This window comes from Etheostoma cragini, chromosome 10, assembly GCF_013103735.1.
Source record: "Etheostoma cragini isolate CJK2018 chromosome 10, CSU_Ecrag_1.0, whole genome shotgun sequence".
NCBI classification, from domain to species: domain Eukaryota; kingdom Metazoa; phylum Chordata; class Actinopteri; order Perciformes; family Percidae; genus Etheostoma; species Etheostoma cragini.
The window spans coordinates 380,832-399,769 of record NC_048416.1 but is presented as its reverse complement, the minus strand read 5'-3'; the positions used below and the strand labels follow the sequence as shown (position 1 = coordinate 399,769).

The 18,938-nt window shown below is 41.9% G+C and overlaps 1 long non-coding RNA gene across 1 annotated transcript in view; it reads right to left on the bottom strand.

The window, feature by feature from the left end:
• Positions 1–800: 800 nt before the first annotated feature.
• The window catches only part of LOC117951902, a 21,207-nt gene continuing 3,069 nt past the window's right edge, over positions 801–18,938 (bottom strand). The window contains exons 3-4 of the long non-coding RNA XR_004658279.1: positions 13,639–13,646; positions 801–811 (exon numbers count right to left, since the gene is read on the bottom strand). This is a non-coding gene — a long non-coding RNA (uncharacterized LOC117951902). The remainder of the gene's footprint in view (positions 812–13,638; positions 13,647–18,938) is intronic.

The window sequence follows — 18,938 nt, the reverse complement described above, 5'->3', positions numbered from 1 at the left end:
CATTTAATTTCTTTATTTTCAAATTGCAATCTGCACTCTCAGCTGTAATTCTACACAGCAATAATGCAACTTTAATGTTTTTTATTCAAACATGATGCTTACTGTATGGTTCCCTGCAATTTTCAGGTATCTCCAAGTTTTTATACTCATAAAGGGAAACAATGGAGAGAGCGTTTGCTCTTCCTTCTTGTTTGATATTTAGTGAAATGAATGGAAATCAATTGATGTCTGTCGAAAGGTGAAGGTAAAGTAGTACTGTATTGTAGCCAGTGAGCCAAACCATGAAAAAACTTGACAGTGCTCAGAGACCAAATTACGGAGAGGCTTCACTATTTGTATCATTCAGCATCCTACACCAAAGGAGGCTGTTCATGTACAGAGAGCAGATAATGCCAATTATCAAACAGAAATCCATTAGCAGTGTAGGGAATACGCACGCTCTCTTCCTGCCTATCCTTTGGTCACAATTCAAGTGTTCTCTCTCTCTCTCTGGCTTCAACTCTACCTCCCTCTACCTCCCTCTCCCTCATATGTTACCTGCATAATTGCCTTTCCCCTCCACTGGCCGCAGGGGGAGTGGAGCTCTCACAGTGTTACCGTGGTAATACTGATTGATGGAGTCGATGCTTGTGCAGTTCCAGAACATCGAGCATTGGCGCACACAGACATGACAAATTTCAGGGAACAAATTATAATGGCCTGATCAATTCCCTCTAGGGAAATAGAAATGTTATGAAAACCTATGAACTCAGAGCGGACATAGAGCTGTACAATAGAGCCACACTCAGGGGTTTTTGTTACTATAGTCATGCTGTACACACACACACACAAGAGACGGATGACGCAAAGCAAATGCATAGCTTGGGCTGCCTAACAATGCGTGAAAGGGAATTAAATGATAAATCAGCCAAATTTGGAATGTAGATTTTCTCGTGACGCGATTGGGAATTCATCAGTCAGTTTCCAAATTTTGATTAATAGGAACTCACTGAGAGCTCTGAGAAAATGGTAATTCAGTGTAAAACGGTGTATCACTATTTAAACCAAAGTATCTGTAACCCATCAGTTTACAGCCTGCTAATTTACAGTTCCTATGGCTCACAGACATGATGTTTCTCATAGACAAAAAAACACATAATACAATAACATATGGTGAAATAAATCAAGCTAGAAACCCATCTGGGAGTACCTTTTGATCTAATGATTACTGATCGGTTTAAAGAAGTTTACATAACAAATACAGGGACCAAAATGTTGCATTTTGTTGACAGATATGCATTTACAGTACATAGTTTTAAGTTAATAGGTCAAGCCCCCTTTGGAAACACATACATGAAGAAAACATAACTAATCATTTATGAAGTATCATACAATATTGTGTCAAGTTAAATGAAGCTAAGTAAAAGTCAATTAGGTCAAATGATTAGAGAAGAAAATAGAGTGATGTTTTATAAAACACCTGTTGGCACCTTGAGGAAGTAGGTGGACTGTAATTGTGGCTATGCAGGGTGAATACAACTTTATGAATAAAAAGAATGAAGGATTGCAATGAAGGAACATTAATTTTAACAGGTGAGGGAAGAGTTTAACTTAAAGAGTAGGAGTAATTTCACCCTAGGGTCCTTTGCACCATCACCTCGAGCCAAACAAGCCCCCTTGCTTTTTTCCCTTGGGAACATTGGGCGAGTTCCTCCTTCCTTCACTACTTTACTGGGAGTCTCTGTGGGCTCAGAGGACTGCATGCCGGGAGAGACTACCAGTAAAGCAGGAGCAAGAAGAGGGAGAACAGAAGAAGAGATCAATCAAATGGCAGAGTTTGAGGTCAACATTGAACGGGACGATGAATAGCTCAGTTCTGAAGGTCATGCGTGCCTATTAGAGCCTCAATACAAGGACAAGGAGCGATACCTGATGGAGGAGAATAGGAGAGCTAGCAGCGCTAGCTAGCAGGGCTAGCAGCAGAGAAGAGTAGCAATCACGTAAGTGCCATTTAAATAAACCTTCCAATTCTAGTACAGAATCTGTTAGTGCTACTGTAGAAGTTGGGTACCATTCGGGGCATTATTAGTGGGGTATTTACGAGATACACATTTGGTTCCATTAGCTCTCCCAATGTGAGACCAAGGGAAAAAAAGCTCCTGGGGGGTTGTTTGGCTCGAGGTGATGGTGCAAAGGTCCCTAGGGGTAAATGACTCCAAACCCTCCCTGTAAGTCACAATGCCACAATGTTTTCACATATTTTTGTATGACATGTCAAAATGATGAATTATGAATCTACAGTTTCTTTAGAAGTTGTAGTGGAGTCTAATTAAAGGTATTTTAATCTATAAGCAATACATCATATTGAATACAGTATGTGATTAGTTTGTTTATTGCATGTTCCTTAATCGTGGGAGGGGTTTCAGGGGAATGTGCTCTAACAACAGAAACTTTGCCCAACTTTCTCCCCATCTAATCATTTTAAATATCAAGCCTGCTGTGTCTGTATGAATGTTCTGCCGCCGCTAACAATCATTTAGGACAAATCAAAACAATTTAACACTATGCAAGGCTAACAGGGTCCGGCCTAATGAGATCGGACACGCTTACAGGGACAGTCAAGGGAAAATAAATGATTAACTCCCTAACTGTAAAGTGTTTACTGGTGAACCCTTTCAAACTAGAAGTGGAAGTTGCACACCACAATAGTTGTGTTGTCCATTTCACCAGAAGGAGAATAAAAATATAGTGTTGAACATTATCATTGTAGACAGTGGACTCTAATTACTACACATAGCCTGTATCAGTGGCCGGAGAGAGAAGCATACACCCAAGCCTTGGAAACCTTCATACATTTTATTTTTGGATGCAAAGTAATTAATGTTCTAATCACGTAATCCCTCTGAAACCCTTAAAGGCTGGTTGGAAAACCCCCTCTGCCTCTTTATTCCTCTCTGCCTCTTTGACTCACTCACACACAGGTTCGATATCATGGCTCATGTGTTGCAATATACATTGCAGGCGATGGAGTTGACAGATCCTTCCCATGAAAGCAACCACGTATCACATATTTGCCCAGGGAAATCATTGCTTTTCCAATCAATTTAGATGTGTGTGTGTGTGTGTGTGTGTGTGTGTGCGAATGTTGTCAGCAGAGCAAACCTTTACTGCTGCAGCTGCACGGGGTGGTATGAGCTCATTAAATCAGCAGCTCTAATGATCTCAATCGCCGCCTGATGCAGTCTCACTGACTCCGTACTTGCGTAGAAAGTCTTGGAAAGGGAAGACAGAAGCAGAGACGGAAAGGTCAGCGACCAATAATGGAAGAAGAGACAAAAGTAGAAAAGCTGCAGCCAATAAAAACTGCAGAACTTGAGACATTTCAGCAAGTAGAAACTCTCTTACACAAAACACTATTGTCCACTCAACAAAAACCTCTAGTAGTAAACACTTCATAATTCACTGAAACATGACTCCAAACCATACGGAGAAATCACACACATCTCTCTGCTTTAATCACATGGAAGAGCTGTTTACAGCTACACTCAAAACACCCCCCCCCCCCCCCCCCCCCCCCCCCCCCCCCCCCCACACACACACACACACACTCCCCCCAGGTGTCTCGCGGTTTACATGGAGTTATGATTCAGTAGTGAGCCTGAAATACAGCGGTCTGCTGTTGCGAAGCTCGAACTGTCCAGGGCTGACCTGCGTACGTAATACTGGTGGACAGGCCTATGTTACTGGGTCAGGAGCCACACAAGCACATACTGCATATACAAACACGCTGGGAAATAGGGAATACACGTAGCTTACAGGTGCTATATTTCCTTTTATCGTTTTGATGAACTATGAAATAAAGGTCCTGCTGGTTCTACATGAAAGCACAATGAATTGCAAGAAAATACACGCAAATAGACACAAGATAAAAAAAGAAGAAGACATCTCCCCCAAAAAATGAGGAAGTGAGAGGTTGTATTTTGTTGGAAAGAACCAGACAAGCTTTTTCTCTTCTGTTCCTAATCAGTACGCTACATATGCTAAGCTAATAGGCTGCAAGTTATTATCCTTAAGACCCACGGTTTCTGGTGGTAACAGCAAGTATGGTTTGATCTACAGAAAACAATCCTTCCTTCACTAGGAACAACAGAGGAGCAACTGGTGTGTGTGTGTGTGTGTGTGTGTGTGTGTGTCTTTACAGTGCAGCCAAACAAACTCATTACATTTTGATAAAGAAATCATTCAAAATGAATGGCTGCTCCTTCTTGTTCCATTATTCCCTAACCCAAAAATTTAAAATATCCCCCTGATTTAAAAAAAATGCCAAAAATGACTGCTGTTTGTGTTGTGAACACATTTTATCAAACAATTGCTGTCAGTGCTAACCTGGGTATAAAATAAAAAGCGTCCTGCAAATGCTTCACCGTAAATCCACCCAGTGAGCAATGATAAGGTGAAGCAGCAGCAGAACATGTTTACTTGGCATTTGCAGTAAAACATTTTTATCAAGATATTTAAATTAGAATCCCGTGTGCTTGCAGTCATAATTATTGTCATCATTAAATCCTGCACTGGGGAATGCCTCAATGCACTAGGGACATTCCTATTCGCCATTGTCCTATGAGCTCTGGCTTGTGCCTCCTGCACCAAGCACTTTATGGACTGGTTCCCGACCCGTTTACACACTTTAAAGTGCAATGTGTTGTTCATGTTTATGTCTGTGCATTTGATGTCAGTATGTGAGGTATAGGTGTGCAATGTGTTGTTATGTTGGTGCACTCTTGTCAATTAGGTATAATATAATATAATAAATTGAGTCTGTGGCTACTCACACACATCCCATGGTTTTAACTCCAGTGAAACCAAGTGAGCTCTGATGAGCTGATGAGACCAGAATATTGATTCATGCACTGTGGAATGCTGAAGGGACCATAGCGGCAGCAGTGGGATTTGTCTGGAACAAACAAGGGACAAAATGTGGCTCATTCCTCATGAAGTCACGAGAAAAGGGTCGGCGAAGGTTTGTGAAGGTCAAAGCACATTCTGGCTGCCGAGAAATCAATTTCCTATTGAGCTAAAATGTCCCTTGTGTTTTTATTGACTAATATCTTTCAAGTCGCCAACCCCAATCTTTGATCACCCCAAGTGTTTTATTGCCGAAAATGGAGACCAGTGTGTAACCTTTACATCCAAACCTGTTCATGTGTGTATACATCCGAACCTGTTCATGTGTGTATACATCCAAACCTGTTCATGTGTGTATACATCCATACCTGTTCATGTGTGTATACATCTGAACCTGTTCATGTGTGTATACATCCGAACCTGTTCATGTGTGTATACATCCGAACCTGTTCATGTGTGTATACATCCATACCTGTTCATGTGTGTATACATCCATACCTGTTCATGTGTGTATACATCCATACCTGTTCATGTGTGTATACATCCATACCTGTTCATGTGTGTATACATCCGAACCTGTTCATGTGTGTATACATCCGAACCTGTTCATGTGTGTATACATCCAAACCTGTTCATGTGTGTATACATCCGAACCTGTTCATGTGTGTATACATCCATACCTGTTCATGTGTGTATACATCCGAACCTGTTCATGTGTGTATACATCCGAACCTGTTCATGTGTGTATACATCCAAACCTGTTCATGTGTGTATACATCCAAACCTGTTCATGTGTGTATACATCCATACCTGTTCATGTGTGTATACATCCAAACCTGTTCATGTGTGTATACATCCATACCTGTTCATGTGTGTATACATCCATACCTGTTCATGTGTGTATACATCCATACCTGTTCATGTGTGTATACATCCGAACCTGTTCATGTGTGTATACATCCAAACCTGTTCATGTGTGTATACATCCAAACCTGTTCATGTGTGTATACATCCAAACCTGTTCATGTGTGTATACATCCAAACCTGTTCATGTGTGTATACATCCAAACCTGTCATTACATGTGTATGATGGAATTGGATTACCTTCTTTTGCTATTAGTGTTTGTGTAAATGTTGCATGCATCTTCACAGAATGAGCTGCATGCTTCACCATGTGGACTTTCTTTTTTCTTTAGTGTGTGGATGTATGTACATGACTGTGTGTGTGTGTGTGTGTGTGTGTGTGTGTGTGTGTGTGTGTGTGTGTGTGTGTGTGTGAGTTTGAGTGTGTGTGTGTGTGAGAGAGAGAGCGAGAGAGAGAATGTGTGTCTCAGAGTGTTGGATTTGTTCTTTCCTTTGAAGGACAGAGGACAGCGAAGGAGGGATGGGAAGCCAATCTGTTCCTCTGCAGATTAACTCTCTAATTCCAGTCCCCTCTTTTCTCCAAAACACCCACTATCTCCAGTGTCTGTCTTTCCACTCTCTTCCCCTTCCCCCCTCATCACTCCCTCCAGCTTCTCCCTTATTGCTTCTTTCTGTCCCTTGCTCTCTGTCAATCAGGCTACCTGCATGAGCTCCCGTGTGGGAGAGCGATGAATTTGTAGCCGTGGAGGCGGCGTAGAGATCCAAGTCCATTTGGAATGCATATAGCCTCAGCATCAAAAGCTTCTCTGTCCAGAAAGGGGCCGCGTGAAAAAGACTGTGAGGGTACAGACCGAAACTGAGGCCATGGGCTGGGAAAAGGAGCCTACTTTTCACTTAATTCACTGAGTGGAACTGAATGTGAGAGGAGGACATTGTTTCCTTTTCAATTAGCTCAGCATCCAGCCACTTCCTGTCTGTTCTATGAATGTGTTGTGAGAGTCTAAGAGACAGTGATTACAGCGAGCAAGAGACAGAGAGAGAACGAGGGCATGTGAAGGAATGAACAACACACCTTCATGACCCCTGGGAACTCCTTGCAACTCCTCCTCCCCCAGTCAGGCTAGAACAAGAAGAGAGGAAGAGAGAGGAACCATTAAAGAAAGAAAGAAGGAACATGGTGAACTGAATAGAGAATCTTTGGGTTGAAGTAGTAATAATAATAATAATAATAATAACAATAATCATGTATACTTTATTAATCCCGCAAGGGGAAATTACAATTTACAAGTGAAAGTGGTGTTGGTGGCGGATGAAGTGGAAGAACACCCTGTGGGGTTTTGTTATCTCTCCCACACTTTTCTCTGTTTTAGGTTATTAGTGTGTCCTTCTGTAATTGAATTCTGTGCTGAGTGCACTAAAAAAGAAAGAGATAGGAAGACAGAGGGGGCTCAGACAGGTTGGGGGTAGAGGTGCTGAAGATGGTGCGATGTGCAGAGGGAGGCGTGTGGTTGGGGATGGGAAGAGCAGAGAGGAGGTGTAGGAAAACAGCGAGGGTGCTAGCACTCTCTGTGCTTTCATTAGCACTCTAAATGCTAATGAATAAGTTCATAGCTTTGAAGATGCAGCTATGTTAAATATGCATGGGTTACCCAACATGAGTAGGGAAAAAGGGGGGAAAGAGGAAAGGAGAGGGAAGATAAAGATGGAGGGTGGGAGGGAAATGTAGATTAGATGGTGAAGTCCTGGTTCCATCCCTCTCCTGAGACATAATGTCTTTGTTATCGGCCATATGAAGCCCGACACAGGCTGGTCTAAATACTTTAACAAAAGTGTTGAAATGAGGATCGCTACCTTAATTGTTGCAAATAAGAGTTAGCGTGACATTTTATAGCGCTCTTGTCCACTCTCGTCCCTGCAGGGACAGATCAGTCATTAGTGTTAAGTCAAAAGACATTAAGCCAAGCTGCTTGTGGTGCAGTAATGACCCAGCAGTTTGACGCGATGACAACAGCAACCAGGGACAAACCTCAAAGGAGAACGGCTTCATTTTCTTCCTCCCTGCAAGAAGGCAAATTGGAGTGTTTGGCTAGGGAAAGCACAAGACAAATTCATCACACACTCTTGTGTAGACACACACAAACACACACACACACACACACACACACACACATACACACACATACAGAAAACAAAATAGACTACATTCATACCATTTCCATTTTCTGCAGTTCTTGCACGTTCGAGGTCTTTCTTTTTGTGCTTGGCTTTGATGTTTCAACCCGGCAAATCCCATTACATAAATGCATGTATAATGGAAGTTAATTGAACATTGCAGTGTGTTGGTAGTTAACCGGTAACGAATTGTGTGTTTGTGGGAGTGTATTTTTATTTCTAACTAATATGAGTGAGTGGACGTGTATGACAGCGATATTATGAAGACACATTATCAGAGCAGAGCGGAAGTAACAAAGCTATCTGATGACTTGGCTTAAAGAGGAAGTGACCATACTGTTAATGGCCACACAACTGATACAGCAGAGCAAGGCCAGAGGCAAAGCATGTTATTTGTTATTTGAAGGCTTTTTGACTCTAGGGCCATAGCATTCAGTGCTGTATTTTAAAGTAAACACTTTGATAACTAGCAAGTCAGTGTAAACAACTGGTGTGGTGTGATCCACTTGCCTGGTCTTAGTGAGGACTCTTAGCAGCAGCACTCGGAATCAGCTGCAGCTGTAATTGACATTTTTAGAGATCTGTGGAGAAACTGTTAGAAGTACAGCCTGCTGAAAATAAACACATGGACACATTTTTCTAAATCCCAATGAGACATAATTTCTCTAATTCTCGACTTATTTTTAAGATGAAATGAGTTTGTAATTGTCTCAATGTTGATGTTAACATGTAGGTCTGAGTCCATGACTACACCAAGATGTCTGGCTTGGTTTGTGGTCATCAAAGGTAACATCTGAAGAAATAGAGCACTGAGTTTTAATAGTTATTCTTTGGAAAAACATATATGACATTTAATCACTATATTGTTTAATGCACATCCTCAGTGCTTGTTCTAGGCTCCAGTCACTAGATGATGTGCACGTAAATCTGTGTGTTGTCCGCACAAGTCCACTAAGATAATTTGTTGTTTTCTATAATTTGAGCTAGCCTAGGGGGAGCATGTAGATGTTAAACAGAAGTAACCCGGGAATGGAGCCTTGGGGGATTCCATTATGTCATTTGCGTACGCTCGGATGTGTAATTACCAATCATCACAAAGTAGTCCTTGTCCATCAAACTGGATTCAAACCAATTTTGGACTGTGCCAGACAGTCCAACCAAGTTTTCCAGTCTCTCTAGTAATATGTTGTAAGAAACAAACAATAGAATAAGAAAGGATGGAAATGGATTAAGTCTAAAATCAGACATGCAGCATTCAGGACATATGGTACAAAAGCAAAGGGGACTGCTGAAATATGCTGATGGTACACATGAGAGCCACAGAATCCAGGGATGTTGGCTAAAAGGTTTAAAAGTTGAGAAGAATTTGCATACGTAGGCAGTGGTAGCAAAATAAGACCCTACATTTCAGCATAAATCCCACAGAATGTGTCGTTTTGCTGGGGGAATACTTTCATGTCAAAAATGCAGCTCTTACTGTTACATATCATATGCAAATGATAACACTGAAGCATCTACTTGTCCCCCCATGCATTGATATAGATGTTAATGACCAGCTATTTGTCTACTCACAGTTGACAGCATTAAAGCACATTACTCCTCCATCTGTACCACTGCTCTCTGTGTTATGAATTACGCTGTTTTAATGGGTTACCTCCTTTAGATGAGCTCTCGGCAGGGTCTGTGGAGAGGCATCTAATGGCAGTTAAATGAATTCCAGCCCAGATAAGGCGTAGGCTGCAAACACAGCAAAGCAACAACAGCTGTCAGAGAGAGAGCAAGAGAGAGAGAGAGAGAGAAGAGGAGAGAGCAGAAAGGGACCAGAGCTGGAGAGAAGTACAAAGATGTAAAAACAAATAGATTGTGTGAGCGTAAAATGAGAGAAAACTGTGTGGGAGAGATCAGAACAAGGAGTGACATTAGTTGTGAGGAAATCTATTGATTGCCACACCAGGCATTATTCTCTAAGTCAAGAGACTAAGGGAAAGAAAGGAGGAGGATATGATGGATGGTTTTTGATGTGATTTTGAACTTCTCCTCCTGGGGACCATTGGCTTGTATTGTTTGGTGCTCACATTCAGTTTAACCAAATTTTTCCACATGCTATTCATTTACCAGTGGCCTTTTACGCTGGCGCCAGAGCTGTTGTCACTCTCCGTTAATTCTAATAGGAAGCAGGAGGAGGGCATGGCATATATAGATCAAACCCATTCATTTCTTCCTAGAAAGATGTGTACTTTGCTAAACTGCTGCTGACGTGCAGTCACGCTTTAGCCCAGAACAGCAAAGATACGCTGGAGGGGAGGCAGAACATATACTAACAAATGAGAAAGAGGGTGGCATCTTAGCGATGGAGGGGAGGGAATCATTTATGAATGATGGATGAGAGGTGGAGTGGGTTGCAGACTGTCAGATTTTCCCTTCATCTTTTGTGTTTTTGATGGGCAGAGTGAGGGAAGGTCGTACAGGAGGGTGGGAGGACCGAAGAGTGAAGATTGAGGAAGGCAGTGGAATAATGAGGAGGGGGTGAGGGAAAGGAGGAGGAGATGCTATCACATGTATTACCTCGCAAAATGTTGCTAGCACCTCTGCTCATCTTTAATGAGACCACGAGGAACATTATGCAAATGAGCCTCAATGGAGCATGGACTACAGCCCCAAGGCAGGGTCACCGATCACTACATCTCCCTCTTCCTCCTCTCCGTCTACCCATCCTCTTTCTCTGTCCCACTCACCGTTCAATTTGTCTGCGTCCTTACCTCCCCCCTCTTCTTTTAATCTTCTCCCAAATGCCTTCTCTGACTTCCTAATCGCCCCTAAACTCATCTGTGTGTTCTGTATTTCCGGCCTATCCTCATCATCCCATTCTCCTTCGAAAGCGAGACTGTCATCGATCTCCCCTTCAGACATGCTGGCTGATCAGAAGATGAATAGGTCCCTCATGATGTAAAGATGAGATCCATTACAAAATGCCTGAATGAAACTAGCATCTAGTGAAGAGGGGAAAGAACAGACGGAGGAAACAAGCAATTAAGACAAGAAAATGAGAGAGAGGGAGTTGTGGAGAGGATTCGGCCCGTCTCAGATGGAATTCCGAGGGCCATTCCTGAATGACGTCTCATCAAGCCACATTCTGGTCGCCATATCTAATTGCTTTTAGATCTGTTCCTATGGAAACTGCAGTTCTCTTTTAAGCTGCTGAGGGGGGATGTTTCATCACCTTTTCTCTCGGGGGTTGGTGCCACCGCTACATGTATGGTTTGGATCAACACTCTGCAGAAGGATAAGCTCACTGGAGAAACGTGGAGAAGATATGAGAGCAGAGAGTGGGATAAAGGCATCATATGTCATACACATGAAATAGAAAATGCATCACTCCTCACATGAGACAGTAGCAAAGACGGAAATTAAGGACGCATATGCATTCACAAGCATGTACACAAACATACTGCATGCGTGTGTATGATATAAACACACCAAAGACAATCATGAGGCAGAGCCACCTTGGCGGATGACAAGATTACTTCTTTATTCAGCTGTTTGTATACAGCACAATAACAGACACAGCTGTGTATATGTCTAGGTATCTCTGAGTGGTTTTAACTTAAAGCTACAAAATAACACTACAGCTGCAGTAAAACCGTTTGTGTCATAGTGTGTTACATAATAATAGTCTGGAGGTGTTATTAGGGTGGGTGTGTAAAAGCAGATGTTATGGATTATTGGGCTATTGCCTCTCTGCATTCTCATTCTTTTAAGTTTCTTTTATTCCTCTACCACCAGCATTTGTTGTTGTTGTTTGCCCCAGTGATGGATGGAAGTTTACTGGTAATTTGGACGTGATTGATAAAAAAACAGATCTGCAATTACTATTTAGTTCAAAATGCCTCAGAGTTTTGTTTCTTGTTTTGCTGCAAGCTGTATAGAGCATACTCTCACCCTTCTTCTTCAGAAGTGACACATTCATGGTAATATCATTTTAATTATAATGGACCCAAAGCCCTGAAGCAATTTCTATTTTTTTTTTTAAATGTTTTTTTTTAAATGACTCAGTGGGGTGTAAGAATGCAGGGGCAGTCGGCACATTGCAGTAATGTACAGTATGAGACACTCATTACCAGATGTATTGGTAATGCTAGGGTAGTGTCTCACTTTTACAGATGATTTCCTAAAGGTTTGTTGTCTTCTAGTAGGTTGTGGTTTCAACAGAGACGAGAGGATGGTTTCTTCGTGGGTTTTGGGGTAAACAGTAATGTATTTTTATCCTGCCTTTGGGGCTCTTCTGGTTTCTATGAAATATGCATGGTTCACTAATTCATTTGTTGGATAACAGAGAGTAGTGAGGCTGATACTTAGCCAGATTATGAATTCCTGTTGTTACAATTTTTGCTTGTACGGTTAGATTAATTGTCAACTACCAGTAAGTATGCCCTGCTACAACCTGCTACAACTTGCCACGCCCTGCTAAGTCCTACCTTTCCTGCTACATCCTACCATGCCCAGCTAAGCCCTGCTCCACCATGAACTACTGCAACTACTATTTCTAGTCATAGTTCCATTATATTTTTTGTGACCTTTATTGCGACTGTTCACCACCCCTCTAACAGGCCCCGTTGGACACCGCCTACCAAGAGCCTGGGTCTGTCCCAGGTTTCTTCCTAAATTGAGTTTTTCCTTGCCACTGTTGCATTAAATGCTTGCTCTTGGGAGAATTACTAGAATTGTTGGGTCTTTGTGAATTGCTCCCCCCTGTAGGTTCGGCATCATGTCCATAACAGGCACGTAGCATAAAATAATGTAACATGTAAATTTAGACCTCCCCCAGAGACACCTGTTGCCCCCGCACTGGAAATTATCGCACGGTTGTAACAACGGTGAGGGATGTGTTAGCTACCAATGTCAGATTTGTTGTCCTAAGTTTATGTTTTTTATATTTCACATACTCCTGATTCCAATGCTGTCTAGACAAAAAAGGTAAAGAATGCGCTACTCCTTTTACCCCTCTACGTGATGAGCGAAAGTTGTCAGTGCGTGTGTGTGGTGTATCAGTGGTGGCATTAAGAGACATGGTTTTAGAGCTAATGGTAGTGTCAAGTTGAACTCAATCACATCCTTCTACCAACCAAAATGCAACCCCCACAAACAGTCAGGAAACAGAGAACTACAATACATTTTCACACCCCCAATCTTCGTGGTGGATACCATGCATGCCTATCCTGTGTTTGTCATAAACAAAACCAGAATATGGAGTGTTTTCTAGACCTTATCTATCTGTAAATTATAGAGTGGTCTAGATCTGCTCTATCTGTAAATTGTAGAGCGGTCTAGACCTGATCTATCTGTAAATTATAGAGTGGTCTAGACCTGCTCTATCTGTAAATTATAGAGCGGTCTAGACCTGATCTATCTGTATATTATAGAGAGGTCTAGACCTGCTCTATCTGTAAATTATAGAGTGGTCTAGACCTGATCTATCTGTAAATTATAGAGTGGTCTAGACCTGCTCTATCTGTAAATTATAGAGAGGTCTAGACCTGCTCTATCTGTAAATTATAGAGTGGTCTAGACCTGATCTATCTGTAAATGATCTTGAGATAACTAGGTAGGATTTGATACTATAAATAAAATTGAATTGAATTAAAGCGTTAGTGCATAACTTTTTGATGTTAATGAACGTCCGTTACATTCAAGCCATTGCCAAATGAGTTGCTACCAAACTAATCAGACTCTCAGCTCCACACAGCTCTCTCTGGATTTCTCAGCATGACTATATTAAGAAGATCGTGTCGTCCGGTGAAGAGAATTACCTCTTCTGAAGAGTCCATCATTTTTTCACAATCATCCGTGTCTTTCTTGGCTAACGCCAAATGCAGTGAAAGATAGTTCAGTCCAGTCTGCAAAAACAACTAGATCCCAAACATAATGTGTATATACAGTATGTGACTTATGAAAAAAGCCATGGGGCCTTCCTCTGTTCCCCATAGGGCTCAGTTTATCTGTCGATGGCCTGTCATTCATGCTTTCATGGGCAGCATTAGAGAGGCGAAAGGTAATTGCTTGTTCTTGTAGCCCTCGTTTCCCTTGGCCACTCTAGCCTGAGAGGGTCATTGGTCAATGTACAGGAGCACTTCATTTAATCCCAGCCCCCTTGTGTTTATCTAAGCCATCAGGACTGGTGAGGAAGGAGGAAACGTGGGGGCATTCTAGCATCCACTTCATAGTAGATCGCTTATCTGCTTCCTGATGGTCTGTTTTTGAGAATTCCCAAAGTTGCTCTTTGCCCTTAAGGAGGAAGTTGTTGCTGTGTCTCTGGAAGACAAGCTGCTGATTTCTAACACTGCTAATTTACTGGTAAACCGAGAAACTAGGAGACAGGAGGCATACTTGGATTTGACCCACAGAATGCTTAGCTTTCACAAGGACTTCACTGCAGGCTGACTGGTTTACAAAGATACACTTGAAAACCACTTTCATCATGTGTCAGTAATTCCCAGGCACATCAAGTTCCCTCCTATTACCTTCCAATGGAGTAAAGCAATTTACTGTTTGGCTATTCCCCAGTGCTTTGCACTCAAAGTGTACGAACACAGTGCTCAAGACACTGAATCAGCTAGGTAATGTCTGTGTACTTCCACATGAATGGCTGATTTATCATGGTGAGGTTAAAGGATGAGCCAATGAGTCCTGGAGAATTACGCAGTGACGATTTTGGTGCAACTAATGAACTTCTCTGACTGCCATGCACCTCTCCAATCTGATGGTTGCAGCTCTTTCTGTGGTGCTGTGTGGTATTTTTGCACATGAACCACATTGGCTGTTGGAAGGACCCCCATGTCTTGGTGGGTGCATAACCTGTTGGCACACCTCCCTGATGGAGTTGTATCATTTATCACATCAAGTGCTGTTCAAAGGGTTTGGGCCGAAATCTCTGTTCACACGGCAAAGGATTCAGCTGCTTCAGGTAGTCCTGGTCAATCCCCAGATACTAAAAAGGATAGTCCTAGAGCAACGTCACATTACCCATTCTGGGGCAGTCTTTCAAGTCTTTTTCTTTTCAGATTGTCACCGGTACAATTTATTCAAGGAAAGCAGGTGATGTCCACAGTCTGACGGCTTCCAGAAGTGGTAAAAGGAGAGAAGAGATTTAACAGTAGCATTCTTTGTTGGTTCTGTGCTCTTGTTCTTGCAAGGTCAGTTTCACATCCAATTTGTCTTTTAATGATCAATGTTTGTGCTTTGATTGTTTTCACAAGACTGTTACTGCCATCTAAATTTGTTCTGCTTGGGCAATTTAAAATGTGTGTTCCTCAGAGGCAGTTATTTTTTATGTACAGTGTTTGAGGGGCAAAGAGCCTCCATCGAAGATACAGGGTTAGTTACTGAGCAACAGACACAGCTGGATTCTCTCTTTCATTGTTTCTGTTTTGCATCTTTCCTTTTCCCCCTTTTTCTTTCTCTTTCTCCTTTTCTCTGTTTTTCTTTCTGTCCATGCCAACCAGCGGCAGTCAGCTGTTTACATAAGCTGATACATAAATCCCCCCAGCCCCTCATCATGGTCGGTTGCCTTATCAAGGTCAAGGTCACACTACTTATCAGCATGTTATCCGAATGCAGGAGAAGGCCAGGAAACAGGCCTGTGGGTTAAAATTCTTCGGAGAAGCTTATTAAGCCCCGTACGCTTTTTGATGTCAGGCCACAAATAAGTTTAATGATCCTTGTGCTAAAGCTCTTAGCACACAGAGCAGAGGATCATTAGGGTCTAATCTTCAACTCCTAATCTCCCTCTTTTAGATCGCTAGCTGACCTTGTAGCTACGCCTGCTCCCAAGCAAATCCTCAACCTTGACTTGGTTTGATCTGTGTTCACAGGAGCCTGTCCCGAGGCTTAGCCTCAACCTGGACCTTAAGCATTCAGCCTCACTTCATCTTGAAGTGAAAACTCAGTTCAAATGCATACAAAACCCCCAATGTCTGACACTCACATCAATTTGCATACCAACTGTATTTACTACTCAAACATTTGTTTGAGCATGAAACCTTTTTTTTTTTTAAGCCACCGCTGCACCTGCTGGCTTTCCAGAGCCAATTAACAGTGAGGTTAATGTAATGGAAATTAAAAACAAAACTGTTTCTTTGATGTCTGTCTTCTAAGTCTGACAACAGAGAGGGAAGGTTAAAATCCAATGAGCACAGTCTTTAAACAAGAGTCTCTTTAAAAATCAAGTGCAACATAATGCAAGAAAATAGAACACTAATCAAGACGGAAAGGATAAATACCTCATTACATTATAAAATGCAGCACAGCCTCACAAGAAATGGAACGCCCGGGGCTATTTGATCAGTTGGAGGTCAGAGGCGGAGGGGATGGAGCAACACGTTCTCACTCCCATCTCTCAGATACGGACGCTCGGTCAGGGGCCCTCGTTGTTGTTACTGACGCTAAAGGTCTCTTTTATTCTCCATATAACACGCGCTTGGTTGTCTCCTTTAAAATAAAAAACGGCTTTGCTTTAGGTTATAGACACCAATAAAATAATAATCATCATCAATGATGTTGTCATGGAAATCAATACTCATTGTTACATGTTTACCTATTTGTAAGAGCCATTTACTGCCCGTGGTATAAATAGGAACACATCTTTGGTTCCTCAGGTGCAACCCGGAAGCACATACAGACTTTGACCACACACACACACACACACACACACACACACGCACACACACACACACACACACACACACGCACACACACACACACAAACGCACACACACACACACACACTCAGACACACACTCAGACACACACACAAACACACACTCAGACACACACGCAGACACACACACACACACACACACACACACACTGATTACTGCAACGGAGCCAACGTTGTTTTAGTGGTTTATTAATCCCTGGCTGGGGTCGGAGGGTGAATTTATTTTTCTGCTTCCAGAGAGAGGCATGGCAAAAAGGTTTGGTAACCACTGGTCTAAGCAGTACTTTACAACTAAATAAGTTAAGATGATGATGCTATGAGATGATTTATAGAAAAAAAGGTTACTATTAAACAGACCATCACAGACCATACAACATATTCAACGTTTTGTTGGTAAACAAGGCTTGCTTGACAAAAAGATACCTTCCCTTTGCCTTGTTTAAGGCACATATTTCAAAAATCAAATGTATATGCCATCCATCTGACTTCTGATCCCTCTTTGACAATGTTTCAATTCTTTTCCATTGACATGAATCAACTGAAAAGGAACTGTGAATGAAATACAAGTGTAATTGTAATGTATCAATAGCATATGTCATCTAGTTGAAGGAGGGAGATCCCTAAACAGAAGCATTACACCAAAAAACACAGATTCCCTTTACATTGTCTTTAGTTATCCTATTTCTGCATGGTAAATAATCTGTAGACAGTCCTCACACCTGGGACCTGTCATATGTCTGCCTCAATAAATATTCACAAGGCATTCTCTTAAAGCAATACAAAAAATGATGTAGGATTTGAACAACAAAAAGAGAAATGTGTACTAGTTGCTCGGAAGCTTGATGCTTTTCCTGCTTAAGTATTCTTTAGGTGAGCGCTCAATGTCTCATCATATGCATTGTCCCAAGAGCACCACAACGCAGTTTGACGTAAAATCAAATTCTGCCGATGCACTTATCACAGCTACAGTATTTCTGTTGCGTTAGTAAGAAGCTATAGTGCTGAAGGTGCACACATCAATTAACGTGCAAGGACAGGTTCCTAGAGATGCTGGTAAATTTGCAGGTTCAGCCAAACAGAGCTTATCTCCAGCTGGCAGCTGGAAGTGGCAGAAATAACTCAATTTAATACCCAAGGCTGTTGCGTGATAATGCCCATGCTCCTGTCACGATGGGAGACTTCTCACCTCTTTAACCCTGCAGCTCCACTTCACTTTGGCAAGCTGCTGGCATTTAGCTGGAAGAGGGAAAATTCATATTGTCTGTCCTTTGTCCTTCCCCTCATCAATCATATCACACATAATATTGCCAATCCTTCCCTTTCTTTGCCTTGAGACAATAAAGCTGAATTATTTCCATTAGAAGTTATTTTTCTCTCTGCTGTGTCACACACCAAAGATTTAAAGTCATGCTGGCGCTCAAACCACTATAGGGTTCTGGAGAAGCTTTCATTAGGGGACCACAATGAAACCTCTCAGGAAGAAAGACAGCTAGGTGACTCTGGCCAATCTAAGTCTGTCATACAATATTTGGGCTAGTTGAAAGGATTCTAATTAAGTTCACCTTGAACTTGCAAGTCTTTGTGGCTAAGGTTCTCAAAGTGTTTTTGTGATAGGGTTCAGAATGGCCATGATCTGTCATTCTAACTATATATTTTTTAGATTTCTTTATTTAAAAGGGACAACTCACATTAATCAACTTGAGCACAACATGTAAATGTGCCAGATTTAGCCGTGCAGGCTAATTTTCGTCTGCAGGCCTTAATCCTTCCACGTGACTCTATATAACAGATCCTGGCCAGGCTAGGAGCACATTCCGGTAGAGAGAGAGTAATGGTTCCAACAGTAGGGCTTTCCATTAGTGTGACCAGTGGCATCTTTCGTCTAAGAAAATCATCCACTTTCATCCGTGTGTTTTCTATCTACGAATAGAAAATCTCTAAAGCCTGATTGTGGAGCCTTTGGCTTCTTATATGAAACAAATGCAATCACAGGCTTCAGTCAAATCCAGTGTCTCCCATTATTGTTCATGGTGAAAAATAAATTGCAAATTTTAGCAGGAGTTCTGTGGTCAGTTGAACTATTAGCAAATGGTCCACAATAGCAAATCCTAGTAGTGACATGATCCTTTAACCATGTATCTGACCAACATTGTTCTAACAGCTTTAGGCTTATTATCATTGAATATATAGCGCTGGCAACCGATCAATAAAATAATGCAATGGGCTTGTACCTTGGGGTCTTGTTCGCGAGTGAGGGGACAATGGAGCATGAGGTTGGTCGGAGAATCGGAGCAGCTGGTGCGGT